This window comes from Onychostruthus taczanowskii, unplaced genomic scaffold, assembly GCF_017590055.1.
Source record: "Onychostruthus taczanowskii isolate IOZ18803 unplaced genomic scaffold, ASM1759005v1 scaffold34, whole genome shotgun sequence".
Lineage (NCBI taxonomy): Eukaryota > Metazoa > Chordata > Aves > Passeriformes > Passeridae > Onychostruthus > Onychostruthus taczanowskii.
In genome coordinates, this window is record NW_024500794.1 from 8,285,257 (window position 1) to 8,299,623 (window position 14,367).

General features: G+C 40.8%; 2 long non-coding RNA genes across 2 annotated transcripts; both read left to right on the forward strand.

Annotated features, from left to right (window-relative positions):
• The first annotated feature begins 1,092 nt into the window (after positions 1-1,092).
• On the forward strand, positions 1,093-4,311 carry LOC121339372. Its single transcript, XR_005953170.1, has 3 exons — positions 1,093-1,201; positions 2,485-2,551; positions 4,285-4,311. It is a non-coding gene; the product is annotated as an uncharacterized LOC121339372 (long non-coding RNA).
• A 991-nt stretch (positions 4,312-5,302) lies between these two features.
• On the forward strand, positions 5,303-11,720 carry LOC121339360. Its single transcript, XR_005953167.1, has 4 exons — positions 5,303-5,321; positions 9,577-9,623; positions 9,982-10,021; positions 11,659-11,720. It is a non-coding gene; the product is annotated as an uncharacterized LOC121339360 (long non-coding RNA).
• The last annotated feature ends 2,647 nt before the right edge of the window (positions 11,721-14,367 follow it).

The following is a 14,367-nucleotide window of genomic DNA, read 5'->3' on the forward strand; positions in this document are numbered from 1 at the left end:
TTTCCTGCATGCTGAAATCAACAATTCAGTACTCTTTTAGCTGGCTTGCTCAGCACACACGTTTAAATCATGTGTGATTTAAATCATATTTAAAACATACGTATTTAAACATACTGAGAGCAGTATTTCATGCATCATACCCTGAAAAATAGTAAGGCCTTAATGAAGAACCAGAAAAAGGGTAAGACCTGCCAGAAACAGGGTAAGGCCTTAGTGCAGATCTTGTCAGCTGTGAAAACTTCACAGTCATACTAGTAAGATTGCTTAAATGTGGATCAAAGATCCACATTTTTCTTAAGTCCTACCGTTTAAAAAATAAAATTCAATACAACTGAATAATAAGTAAGTAAATACAGATCAGCTTTAAACAGTAAGGGATTATGAAAAATGCACCTGTCTTTACCAAAATGGCAAATTTTTTTAGTGGGAGGTTCCAGGGAAAATTATGTGCTGATGATATTTTACTTTTTAAAAAATCTTTATTTATAGAAAACCAATGGTTACTTGAAGAATATTAGGAAATAACAGAATGGCAACCAAAATACCAGCACCAGTGGGCAGGTAACGCTTTGGCTTTGCCAGTTCCACTCCTCCCCAGAGGCCTGCAGCCTTCGCGAACGAGCTAGAGAGCGACTGCGGAGGGCATGACCTCCGGCTGAACACCAAATACCCCACCCCGACTCCTCTGGCCGTCTGTGCCGAATCCGACAGCCACAACACTGTAAATTTCCGCCAGGAGCCGCCCAGGGCGGAGAGCGCCCCGGGGCACCTCGCTCGCCGGCGGCGGCGCGCCCCCTCAGCGGGGCGCGGGCCTGGCGCCCGGCCGCGCCGCGCGCCGCAGCCAATGGGAGCCCGGGGCAACGACACCCCGCGCCGCGACGGACATGGCGCCCAAAGCCAGGACTTGGAGGCGGGGTGATCGGGCACTCAGAAGCGGCAGCAGCCAATCAGAATACAAAGCCCGCCCACCGCAGACTACCATTGATTACAGCGCCAGAACTGATTTTAGCAAGCCAATCGGAGGCGGCCAGGGGTAGCAATTTGAATTGGGGGGGAGGCGGCCAGGGGTGGCAGTTTGAATTGGGGGGGAGGCGGCAGGCGGCAACGGCCCTTGGTCATGGAGTTTGATGAGACGGTGCAGGAGGGCCTGAGACGCAGCAATGCGCGGTTTCTGGCGTGTATGAATAAGATCTTAGACCAGGTGATATATGGGACCGGGGTGGCTGCGAGTTCTGGGCGGCGTCCTGAGGCGGGCGGGGAAGCAGGGACCGAGAGCAGCTGTGCCGCCTGTGTGGGGCCGCGCACTCCTGTGCCTTGGCAGGAGAGGGCTGGCAAGAGGCAGCTCCCGGAATACAGCCACAGAACGGACAGCTGGGACTGCCCGTGCTGGATACGCGACTTAGTCACAAGTGCGAGCTGACTTCAGTGTCCTGAACTCCGATTAGCTTGCGTTAGAGGGGCGGTTGTCAATGAAACTACAAAAAGTGGGGGCCTCCCTCCGTGAATCCTTCTCCCGTGGGAGACGTTCTGCGTTTAAGGTGTGGGCATGGTCCTCCTCCGTGCACCGACACGCGTTTGTCCCGGGATGCGGCCTTTCCCGTTCCAGAGGTGTTTTGTGCTGCCGCCGGGCTAAATCTGGCTCTAGATCGATTTTCTCGGCCCGAAAAAGGACCCCTATTAACAGAGGATTAACCCTTAAAAACAATCGCCTGTTGCATATTCATACATCTCATACATGATGCATAAATTCTATTCAAACACAGGATTCTGTCTGGTCACTGTCAGCTTCTTCTTAATCCTCATGCCATCTCTCAGTCTGAGTGAGGTGGGAAAAAGTTAGTTTTCTGCTGATAAGGGAGCAATAAATTCCTTTTCACTGAAAGATTTAGGTGTCCTGTGGCTGCTATCTGGTGTGAGTCCTTTCTTAAATATCTTGCATAGCATAGTATCTATTTTAACATTATGTTATAACCTAAAACTATATTTAATACACTAGTTAAGAAAATTATTTAATACAGCATAACTTTCTAACATACACATACAGTATTCATTTTAATACTTGCGAAAAGCCAATCATAAAATACACATTTTTCACATTGGCTAGTGCACATCAGACTTTTTACATGTCATGAGTGGTTGGTCTTACTTAGCTGGGGCTGCTTTTCGTTTCTACAGCAGAAATTGGGTTGAAACTCAGAGAGCAATTTAACTGCATTTTACAAATTCTCTGAAGCCCTGTTTTGGCACTGGCTGGCTTATGCCTTAGGTTGAATGGCTTGAACACATGCTTAAAATACACCGGTTTCTTCTAGGAGTTACTATTTCCAGATTGCTGACTTCTACCTTTAGCCAATAAAGCAGCGTACAGATAATTTCATGTTTAGGATAAAAGAAAAAAATTCTCCTAAAAACAATATGTAAAACAGACATTACAGATATTACTTTGATAGTTTATTCTAATATTTAATGCATCTTTTTCTTTAGTACAATCGTGACTTCGAAGATGATATCCTGGTGTCCATCGGCACCTTGACTTACGAAACACCTGAAGGTAAGAACTCCTTAAAGGTACAATTTTTACATACTGTATGTGTAGACTTAGTAAAGCATTCAAGTGTTGGCAGTTGCAGAATATTGAAGTGCGACAGATACTGAATTTTGTTCACTAACGCATGATATATCATATGTAGACTTTGGTATAGTACCAAGAATTTACTCCTGTGTGCACTCTTAGTCTGTTGCATGCTCTGTTCTAGATAACACATTGGTTATTAGCAAAGTTCAGGATGGTATTATGATATTATTATTCTAATATATATGTATATTTTATATATAAGATTACAATATGTTATATATAATTATAATATTATTATATTAGCAATGTTCAAGATGGGTAATGTTTGGATGACTTGAAGGAAGAAGGATCAAAAATGAAAAGACTGAGAGGAAGCAAAGGAATGGAGACATTAGCAGAAGTTGATTGGCATGAATGGATAATGTATTTTCATCTTCACTCAGTATTCTGAATACTGCTCTGATAAATTACTGCTATGCCAAACATCAGGGTGCAGTCGGTACACAGTCTCTTTAAATTTTCATTGACTGTTCCCATGCGGTTAGCATCAATCTAAACCACGTAGGCCCATGACACTGTTTACCCAGTTTTTCATTGTAATGGCTGGTCAGCGTTCTGCAGTGTTGAAGGGTGGATCCCGTCCGGGCTCTGCGCGGGAGCATGGCTCGCTGTGAAGGCGTGGTCCCCGTCGCTGGCTCCATTTCGCGTGCCAGAGGAAAAGCCGCCGCGGCCGCCCTTGCCCCTCTGTCTGCCCACGGCTGCCTAGGAGCGGCCAAGGGGATTGGTTTCATTGGGAGCCCTGCCAAGATACAGCACCCCCTCTGCCAGGAAAGGGAGCGGCCAGCCCCGTCGCCACTCCTCGGAGGCCGCAGACATAGAGAGCTTCTCACAGTTTTTCCTGGTTCTTAAATGCGTTGTTCTAGAGGCATTACCAGCTTCTCTAATTGCCTTAGCAGCATGCCTCTTCTCAGAGCCAGCGATTAGTTTTGCCAGGCACAGGAAAAGCTTTCAACAGCTCTTACCAGAAAATCACTTCTGCCCTTATCCCTCTTCACCAAAAATCAGACCTATAAAAACTACCACATACATGAATTTCTGTATCAGTTTTTATAACTTAGCGGAGAGCTTGAGGAAGTATCAGTTGTGCACCAAAGGTTTTTACAGACTGGAAGGCTTAACATTTCATGTATACTATCCATTGGGAGGGAGAGGAGGCATTCATAGAGTACTGTAATAGACAGCTTTGCATTTGTAAAGATTTGGTTATGTTTTTGGTTTAGTGATCTCTGTTCAGTATGGAATGAATACGGATCTCAGTCCTGAAGAGCCTTAATCATGGCTTAATTAACCTCAGATACCATGGAGTCTCCATTCATTAGCTAAAATCTAGAATCTAAAGTATTTTGCCTTTTTTCTCCTCTTGGTAGAATATGGGGCTGTAATGCTCTTTGGATTGTAGCTCTGTCTTGCTAGACTCAGCATGTCGTTATCTTCTTTGTCTTGCCTGACTTCTCAGCTTGAATTACCATGTTGTCCTGGTTTGTTTTCCTTTAATTTTTTTATTTTGGCAAATGTGGTGGTAGACAGTTCAGATTTGCTAATGCCTTGTTATTCTGAAATAGGTTGTTCCTAAATGTTTGTTAGTGTGATATTCAGTATAGATGGGATTATGATGTGTGGTAATACTGTTACTTTTTGTTTTTCTCTAGGACCAAAAGGATGGGAGAAGGTGTCTAGAAAAGATGTCCAAAAGTGGAAGAAAGAAATATTTCTGGTATTTCTATTACACTCCTACCATGCAGCCAACATGCAGCAATATTTCTTTATGGATGTCTAGATAGATAGGATTATATCCTAATCTTGCCTTGCCATGTAATATTTTCAGAGATATTGAGGAGGTCAACATCTGCTTTACAATAGAGTTTTAGGAGAGCTTAAGATTTTTTCTGATACATTAGGCTAAAGTAGATGGGCATTTATCAGTGGTTAGCACCACTTGTACACCTGGAGAAATTTTTTTTTCAACTGCTGTCTGTTGGGAATGTGTGTTTTTGGAACTCATCAGAATGTTTTCAGTGCAGTTAATGCATTGAATCAATTTATCTTTGTTCAGGCAGTCAGCTCTTCCATTCCACGGGGATTCCTGGTTTCATCTTTAGTTTCTTTCTTTTTCCCTGTGAAATAATGCCAGATGACTTAAAGAATCTTTGCAGTCTCACCAGTCAGTGTGTCAGGTAAATGCCATGGCCTGTATGGTGTGCCTTGGCAGTCAACACAAAGCTGTTCAGAACCCCACAGAGTGAGGGCATGAGGAATGGAATTCAGTCTGAGGCAACCTGAGTGGATTTCATGGAGACCAAAAAGAAGCTGTGTTTAGGGTTCCCTAAACACGCTCCTGGTAACGCCTCGTGCACAGTCTACTAAGCATTGCTGCCCAAGTTTCCGGACCAAATCCATAAAAGACTGTGAGGGAAATTCTCTGTCTTAGCCTCTTATGTGGGCCCAGGTATGTTCTTGTAGTGCTTTAGCAGCAACAGTAAGGGGAAAAGTGAATGATCAGGTAAGTTTTACTAGGTACTTGTGGCATTTCTGGTTAGGCCTGGGGAAACCTGAGAGAATGGAATGGTTTTGTAGTTGTGGCCTATACCAAAGTAAATAAAGACAATGCTTAAAATTATTTTGCTTTTCTTTGATTATTCTTTTTTATTTCTATTGCAGAGTAATAAATGCCATCCAAGGAGCACAGGTAGTATTTGGGTTTTTTGGGGGTTTTTTTGGTTTTTTTTTTTTTTAATTTTTTTGTTTGTTTGTTTTTTTGGTGTTTTTTTTAATACATTACAAATTGTCTTAAGCCAAGTGTTTTGCCTTAAAGGATGGGATTCAGGTTCATGCGAAACCCTTTAGGATATTCACTGGGTTTTGTGTGAGAAGCCGTCTAATAAGTCATCAATACTTGTGTTCCTAATGGTTCAGAAATGTCAGTTAAAGTGTTTAAGATTAAGTACATTATATTTCATGGTGCTATCATAACAAGTTGATTAGAATAAGCACCCCGTCTGAATTAATCAAAGAGTTTTTTGTTGTATTTGTCAGTTTTGTCTGATAATCATTGAATCTTAAAAATTTCAAGCCTGACTTCTGTGCGCATAGTGGTGAAATATGAATGTTGGTAACTTTTTGAAAATTACTAGCCAATATTTATTAAAATATTCATTAAAAACTATGTGCTGAAATAATCTCATGAAGTTGTGTAATGGAGTTTTGACTTAAAGGAAGGGATTCAGGTTCACACTAAACCCTTTAGGATACTCATTGGGTTTTGCGTGAGAAGCTGTCTAATAAGTCATCAATACTCATGTTCCTAAGGATTCAGAAATGTCAGTTAAAGTGTTTAAGATTAAGTACATTATATTTCATGGTGCTATCATAACAAGTTGATTAGAATTAGCACCCCTTCTCAATTAATCAAAGAGGTTTTTGTTGCATTTGTCAGTTATGTCTGATGATCATTGAATCTTAAAAATTTCAAGCCTGACTTCTGTGCGCATAGTGGTGAAATATGAATGTTGGTAACTTTTTGAAAATTACTAGCCAATACTTATTAAAATACTCATTAAAAAAAAATACATACTAAAATAATCTCATGAAGTTGTGTAATGGGCTATCCAAAATGTAGCAGATTATTCTGTCTAGTCAGTGAATCAGGATGTCTCCAGGAAAAGGTAGCACGCAGTTACTTTATTGGAGATCAAATTCCAGAATAGAAATCAAAACATGTCTGTACACCAAAGTGTAGATATGATACTACTTGGACGGGATGCGTGACATCTGAAAATTTTTCTGAAAAGCAGCTGTATGTTCCTAGAAAATACGTATCTTTACTGGGATAAGTGATGGGGGGGAGAAAATTTTGCTGTGTAGTAGAGTGTATCACACAGAATCACTAGGTTGGGCGAGACCTTCAAGATCATTGATTGCGCCCCATGCCCAAACACCCCAACTAAACCATGGCACCGAGCGCCACATCCATTCTTTTTTAAACACATCCACGCGTGGTGACTCCACCACCTCCCTGGGCAGACCATTCCAGTACTTCATCACTCTTTGCGTAATAATCTTTTCCCTGATACCCAGCCTGTATTTCCCTTGCCGTAGCTTGAGACTGTGTCCTCTTGTTCTACCCATTGCTGCCTGGAGAGAGAGACCAACCCCCCCCTGGCTACAGCCACCTTTCAGGAAGTTGTAGAGAGTGATAAGGTCACCTCTGAGTCTCCTTTTCTCCAGGCTAAACAACCCCAACTCCCTCAGTCATTCCTCACAGGGCTCGTGTTCCAAGCCCCTCACCAGCCTTGTTGCCCTCCTCTGGACGTGCTCAAGTGTCTCAACATGCTTCCCAAACTGAGGGGCCAGAACTGGACACAGCACTCAAGGTGTGGCCTCACCAGTGCCGAGTAGAGGGGAAGAATGACCTCCCTGCTCCTGCTGGCCACGCTGTTCCTGACACAGGCCTGGATGCCTTTGGCCTTCTTGGCCACCAGGGCACACTGCTGGCTCCTGTTCATGTTCACGAGTGCCCCCGGGTCCCTTTCTGCCTGGGCGCTGTCCAGCCACTGTGTCCCCAGCCTGTAGGGTTGCAGGGGGTTGTTGTGGCCAAAATGCCACCATGCCACCTTCACAAAATGAAGGTATGTTGGGCTCTGTTCTCTCAAGGTTTTGTCGTGGGTTTTTGGGTGTTATTTTATGGCATTCATCTGAGTAACTTTTATTTGGGGCACCAGAGGACGAAGCACTGCCTAGCACCTGTCTTCTTCCACAGCACTGCCAAAAATTTGTCTATACGGTGGTCAGACACAGGCTTTGAATCAGCCTAAGAAATCTAAATGTAGAGCTGGAAAATAAGGGTCAGGTACAAAAAGTTTCAGATGGTGCCGACCTTTACCTCTTGTTCCATTTGGCTAATGGGGCAAAGTAGTACAAAAATTTGGCTGTAGTCTGTGGTAGAACTTGAAAGTTGGATTTTTTTTTTCAAAGAGCCAGTTCTTGAAGTATTTTAGAAGAAATATTTTGCTAATCTTTGCAAATCTACTTCAGGGTCTGAAAGGTCTAGAAGCTCTTAAAAAATGGTGTTTATGTGGTAGTCTTTAATGCTAGAAAGTCTTGATCTTATTAATTTTAAATTTAGTGTACTGCATTACAGATGAGCTAAGGAAGCAGAAAAACGGGTGATATGTGTTTTCTCAAGTTACATTAGAAGTTGGGAAAAGTATAATTTCAAGTCATCCGAGGGAAGAAATTTCTAACTGTGTATTAAAGTTGGGTGAACAGCTTTCTTATAAAAAGACAAGCCTGCATAGATTTGTATTTATATATGTATTCCATAAAAAATAGTCTCACAGATTTTAGCCAGCTTAAGAAAACCATATCTTGCTCTGACTATTTTTATTTGAATCACAAGGACACATGTGTAAACATTTCAACTGTTGTGGTGTCAGTTGGCCTTAAAAAAAAAAACAAAAACCAAACCAGCCCATACCCCTTAAACCCTCCCCCCAAAGAAAGGATACTTCTGACTATGGATTATTACAGCTAATGTATGAATTTTCTTTCTCATTTACTCTTAAGCAGACCTAAGTGTTTTGAATAAGGATACATAAAGGTTTGTGCTGTTAAGTGTAAGCATTAAATACCTATCAAATGACCCCTCCCCTTAGAATATAGCTGGTGTTGTTTTTTCCAACTTGCCGTTCTGAATTTTGCTAGATTTGAATTTTTACTATTTGGCTAGAATGTCCAGCACCCTCATCAAGTTTTACTGAATCAAATCACAATCCTTTGAGTGGGGGGTGCTTGTTTTCATATGTGGCACTTCTCACTGAGGGAGGGCCGGGTATGTAAAATTTCAACCTCCCAGGGAAGTGATATTTTTGTCCTATATTAGCTGCTTAAATTGGCCTTGGTCAGTAAGAGATTTCAACTGAACCCTACTATGTTCTTCTAATTCCCTCTGTTCCCAATCCAGATATGTTTGGAAAAGGCACTATTCAGCTTCTAAAAGAATATGTTGTTAAGGAAGTATCACAGTAGTATTTTGCAAAACAATGAAGATTAATTTCCAGGGAAGGTTACCACCTGAAGCCAGAGCCTTCTAGTTATATGCTTGTTTGTTGAATGTTATGAGAAAGTGGTTTTATAGCCACTGGTTGGAAAACTGTGCTTTGAATAATTATCAGTGGTCTGGGTCCCAGCTTGAGGGAAACATGGGTTTGTTTTTTTTTTTACAGGACTTGTCCTGTAGAAAAAACACTTTATTGGTTTACACTCTATTGAATAAATAACAGAAGAGGGAATACCCTTAATTAACTCTCAGATGATAGCAGGTAGGGTTGACCACTGAGAAAGGTGTTCGACAGACTTGGGCTAAAACTTAAAGGAAAATTTCTACAATTTCATGCAAAGAAGTTCAAAGTAATAGACTTATTTTGGAATAATCAAGTGCTGAAGAGACAATTTTGAAAGCTGCTTGAGCCAACCAAAGGTATCACACTCCGCTGTAAAAATAGCACACACCATGCTAGAAGATATGCACAAGTGCCTTGAACATGAAGCACACAAAACAGGTTTTCTGCACTCTTCAGCAGTGATAAAAAGTGTGCTGGAGTACGTTGGTTTGTGTTTCATTATAGTGAGATTGGCCAGAGTGAGTCAGAGAAGGAAACCAATTACTGGAGCACAAGTGCCTTGAACATGAAGCACACAAAACAGGTTTTCTGCACTCTTCAGCAGTGATAAAAAGTGTGCTGGAGTACGTTGGTTTGTGTTTCATTATAGTGAGATTGGCCAGAGTGAGTCAGAGAAGGAAACCAATTACTGGAGCCACTGGTGATAGGACATAAATAGAGAGGGGAAAAAAAGAAACTGTAAACAAAAATAGCAAGGGAGGCTTAATATTATAGAAGTAATGGAACTTTTTTTCCCCTCCCATTCATGCTACGAAATATCAGAGGAGCAGAGGTGTGAATTTGAAGATGAGCACTCAACAGAACACCAGGTATGGCTGCTACATTGCATCTGTTTTGATGGAGTGTTCCAGGCCAGGCTGGGTGAGGCTTTGAGCAATCTGGCCATCACACAGGGGTTGGTACGAGATGATGCTGGTGGTCCCTTCCAACCCCAACCGTCCTATGTCAGCCTCTTTGGGAAAATGTGTTTATGTAGTCAAAAGCTCAGAAATGATTTATGAGCAGCTGGTCCTGTACCACGATATCTGTACTGGCTTTCAATTCTCAACCACCCCCCCCCCCCCCAAAAAAAAAAAATTGAGCAAATAGTGAAAGCAGAAAATTGGATGGGCTAATTAATATAGCTTAAGCTACCAGCTATTAAAATTCCTTTCACGTGCTTTTAAGGAATCTTCCGAGAGCTCTGGTGAAGACACATCTGATTCAGGTGGGTATTTTCATTTACTACCATTTACTATTTTCATTGTCTAACCTTTATTTAACTTTGTTGAGAAAATTGCAGATAACTTTTTCATCATTTTCTAATATTGTAAGCTTAGTTTTCATACATCTTCTGTACCCTTTCTGAAGGTAGGGAATAGGAATAGCAAGAGTCTGAGGAATGGGTGGTTCTGTGCAATCAATCGTTCTATTCCTCATTGAAATTTCAGTCTTGATTCCCTGATACATTGAAAGTCCATGCGAAATATGTTCAACTGTCCTTTCCTAATAAGAAGAGTGAAATGAAAACCTTGGTGTAGTTGTCAGTAGAAATTGTAGTAGTAGTCAAAATAGATTAATTAAATGTTAGGGGAGTGGTAGGCAGAGGTTTGCAGTCAGTTGCAATAATTCTTCAGTAGTGTTTGTAAAACTTTAGACATGAGTGTCCTGAAATCTTTTAGCGAGGTTTAGACCTTGTATTCCCCAATCATTATTTGATTGTGTTCATAAGTGGGGACTTTTTAAAAAATATTAGTAACTAGCATTATTCAACGTTTTTGATTCTTGAGCAAATTAAAACTTCAGTCTTTTTCTTAGATTAAGCTATGGCTAGAAAGTAGCCAGCATTAATGGCTGAAGGAGAAGTTGCAGTAGAGTATGGTTAACTTGGGGTTTAAGTATTATTCTTGTATTAAATTAGCTTGTTCATCTACATAGCTGCCTCTAAGGCTGGCGATTACTTCCCTGTTGAGGGAAATGTTTCCTGCTGTCATTTGAGAGGATAATTTCAACTAAGCATTTGAGTGATCAAATAATTTCTGCCAATTTAGAAAGCATGACATTTTGCTCTTCCTGCTCAAAGAAAGGTAGGAAAAATATTTCAGAGGCACCTGTAGCTTGGCTTGTGTAAGTTCCTTTGCCTTCTGCGCTTGTGGGAGAAGTGAGTGAAGTGCTTCAGACTCTGGTGTTTTCAATAGCAGCATACAATAAAATGATTGTCCACTTCTCCTCCTCCTCCTCTTACCATACACCCGATGGTAAGAACTCCTTAGAGCTCTACAACATTTGCCTACTGTATGTGTAGACTTAGTAAAGCATGCAAGGGTTGGCAGCTGCAGAATATTTAAGTGCAACAGATACTGAATTTTATTCACTAAGGTGTGACATTTCATATGTAGACTTTGGTATAGTACCAAGAGTTTACTCCTATGTGCACTTTTAGTCTATTGCATGCCCCATTTTAGACAAGACAATGGTTATTAGCAAGGTTCGGGGTAAAAAATGGGTAATGTTTGGATGACTTGTAAGGAGAAGAATCAAAACTAGAGAATCCTGAGAGGAAGCAAAGGAATTGATCTGCATGAATGGATTGTCTAATGCTCTTTGGATTTTAGCTCTGTCTTGCTAGACTCAGCATGTCGTTATCTTCTTTGTCTTGCCTGACTTCTCAGCTTGAATTACCATGTTGTCCTGGTTTGTTTTCCTTTAATTTTTTTATTTTGGCAAATGTGGTGGTAGACAGTTCAGATTTGCTAATGCCTTGTTATTCTGAAATAGGTTGTTCCTAAATGTTTGTTAGTGTGATATTCAGTATAGATGGGATTATGATGTGTGGTAATACTGTTACTTTTTGTTTTTCTCTAGGACCAAAAGGATGGGAGAAGGTGTCCAAGAAGAATGGTCAAAAAGGGAAGAAAGGAATTATGGTATTTATCACTACAGTCCTACTATGCAGCCAACATGCAGCAATATTTCGTTATGGATGTATAGATAGATAGGATTGTATCCTAATCTTGCCTTGCCATATAATATTTTCAGAGGTGTTGAGGAGGTCAACATCTGCTTTACAAATTTTTTGATATATAAAAGCTTACCAGTAGGGCATACTAACTTGAGGAAAGAAATCTGTCTTTAGCTGTTTTAGCTAAAGTTTTAGCTTTGGACAGGTGTTTTCCATTTTTAGTGTTCATACAGAACACTTCACACTTCTCAGGGAAGGTGGAGTTTCTTCCAGGTATTATACACTGGTTTTGTGTTGAAAGTGTGCAAAACTTGTCTACAGCAGGTAGAAGTCAAGTGGAACAGCTCTCACCTGGGCCTGCAAGGGTTAGTCTGTCTTTAATAGGGAAAGTTATTAGGATTACCCTCTTGCTTTCTCAGGAAGTAGCATGGCAGAGTCTATCTGACAGTTCCTTGTAGCTAGCAGGATCCTATCACAGAAGACTGAGTTAATTTGGAGAAAGGGATAAATAACTTACAACTGAGGGAATAATAGTGTTTTGGATGCACCTCCTGTGAAATAGCTTTCTGTAATAGATGTCGTACTTTTGAGAGAGAAAGGTAGAAGTTTTCTTTTTTCCTCTGTGTTCTGCCTTTGAGGTGCGGAGGTGTTACTGAATTTCCCTTTTGGCCTTTAAAGCCACTTTCAGATTCCCTGGAGAAAATACTTTTACTTTTCCATTCTGTGCTGTGGCCCACTGCTAATTACTGAAGTTCCAGTGATTTGAAAGTATGATTACCAGCACATTGGAGATATGCTAAAATTAATTTTTTGAGGATTCACTCTTAGAAGAATTTTCCACCTATATACAAATCAACTCCTGCCTTGATACAAGCTGTTTTTTGATAATTTATGATTGGTGTGATGGAGTCAACCAATCCCTGGCACAGGAGTTGTTCCCTTTATCCCAAGAACGGCCCATTTTTGTAGCGGTCCAGTCTGTTCATCTTGATGAACCGCTAGGAAGCAGTCCGACAGTTTTGTTCCCAATTGTACTGGAGGAAGGAGATTGTATGGCAGAAAGAGCAATAGCAATTTAAGAGTGGTATGAGGAGGCAGTGCTGTGGTGGGTATCATGACCAAGTTTTTTTCGCTCACAATTTCCAGGATTATCCTCGTGTCCTTTTTCCTTCCCTCTGGTGAGTGCAGGGAAATGCAGAAGGCAGGGCTGAAAATGCAGTCATATATTTTACGCTCCTGCATAACTGATTTCAGCTAATGCTGAATTGGAAGGTCTGGCTACATCGAGGAAAAAAAAATATTTTGTTGCATTTCATTTACAAAAAAACTCACCCAGAGTCTGCCTAAAACAGAGTTAAAAAATTCTGACTTGTTTTTTCATATTCTCAAGTCTGCCTTATTTCTCCCTTTGTGAGTCCTAGGGTGGTCTTGACAACAGGAAGCTACTAAGAGGAAGCGTGAGCAAAAGTCCTTGCAGTCTTTCTTGGGATATTTAGGAATGTGGCAGGGATTATGCATTAATGATTAATGAGTCTTAGAGAGCCACAAAAGAAAGGGCTTTAAAACTATTTTCCTCTCTGAAATTTTTGATATAAATCGTAAAGGACTGATTGCAAACAAGTTTTCTTTACCCTTCTTTGCTCCACTGAAGTCATTTATGAAGCCACAAACCATGCTTTTCAATTGGAATTGAAATGGAAATGTAATACAGTTAAAAGTTAGAGTGTAGAAAAGTATTTGCTAGAATGAAAGCAGTGTAGTCAATAACTTGCACAGTGTGTGTTTAAAAACATTTCTGTTTTGAGTTCAGCTGTATTTTATTTAATATTTGCCTTCAACTTGCAGGTGAAGAAAGTGGTGACATAGCCTCAGTAGGAAGAAAATCTAACGACAAACACCTGAAGGTAAAAACTTTGGGTATCTAACAGAATGTAATGGATGTAAACGATTGTAATGGATGGAAACGATTTACCGTTTGAGTAGTTTACGCATGCCTGATGAGTTGGTGCAGTCAGCAGAAGACTTGATATCATCTGCGTCTTAACGCACATTTTTAGCATTTGAGGGGTTCAATAAATAGTGTCACAGAGACCAATGACAAGTGATCTTACTGTCTTGCTAATACCAGTGAGCCAGAGAAAGCCCTACAATGTACTGCATCAACAGGCAGTCCTGAGAAAGGCTTTTATAGGTAAGGAAAAAGAGGAACCGAATGGATCATAAGGCAAAAACACTTATAAAAAGTATGGTCATTCACCTGAGAGTCTGGCATAAATGGGTAACATGATTTAAAACAAATGGTAAATGTGAAATAATGGCTGCTGTAAGAAAAGCAGGCTGGAATCTTCTGCTGTTGCTTCCCAAACTCTACTATGGTCAGGACTAGCCAGAGCATTTGCAGTGTTAAGGAATAATATTGCATACACTTTGTGTGTGCAGCCATTTTAATCTTGTGCTCTGCTTGCTGAAGTAGTGCTGCCAAAAATGGGATTTACTTTTCTTACTTGTCTGGCACTGTGCTGTTGTCTTCTCTCTGGCAACAGCTAACGCAACCTGCTTCAGAAAGTGACAGTTTGACTAATTAATTGCCTTTTTGTACAAAATTCTCTTAG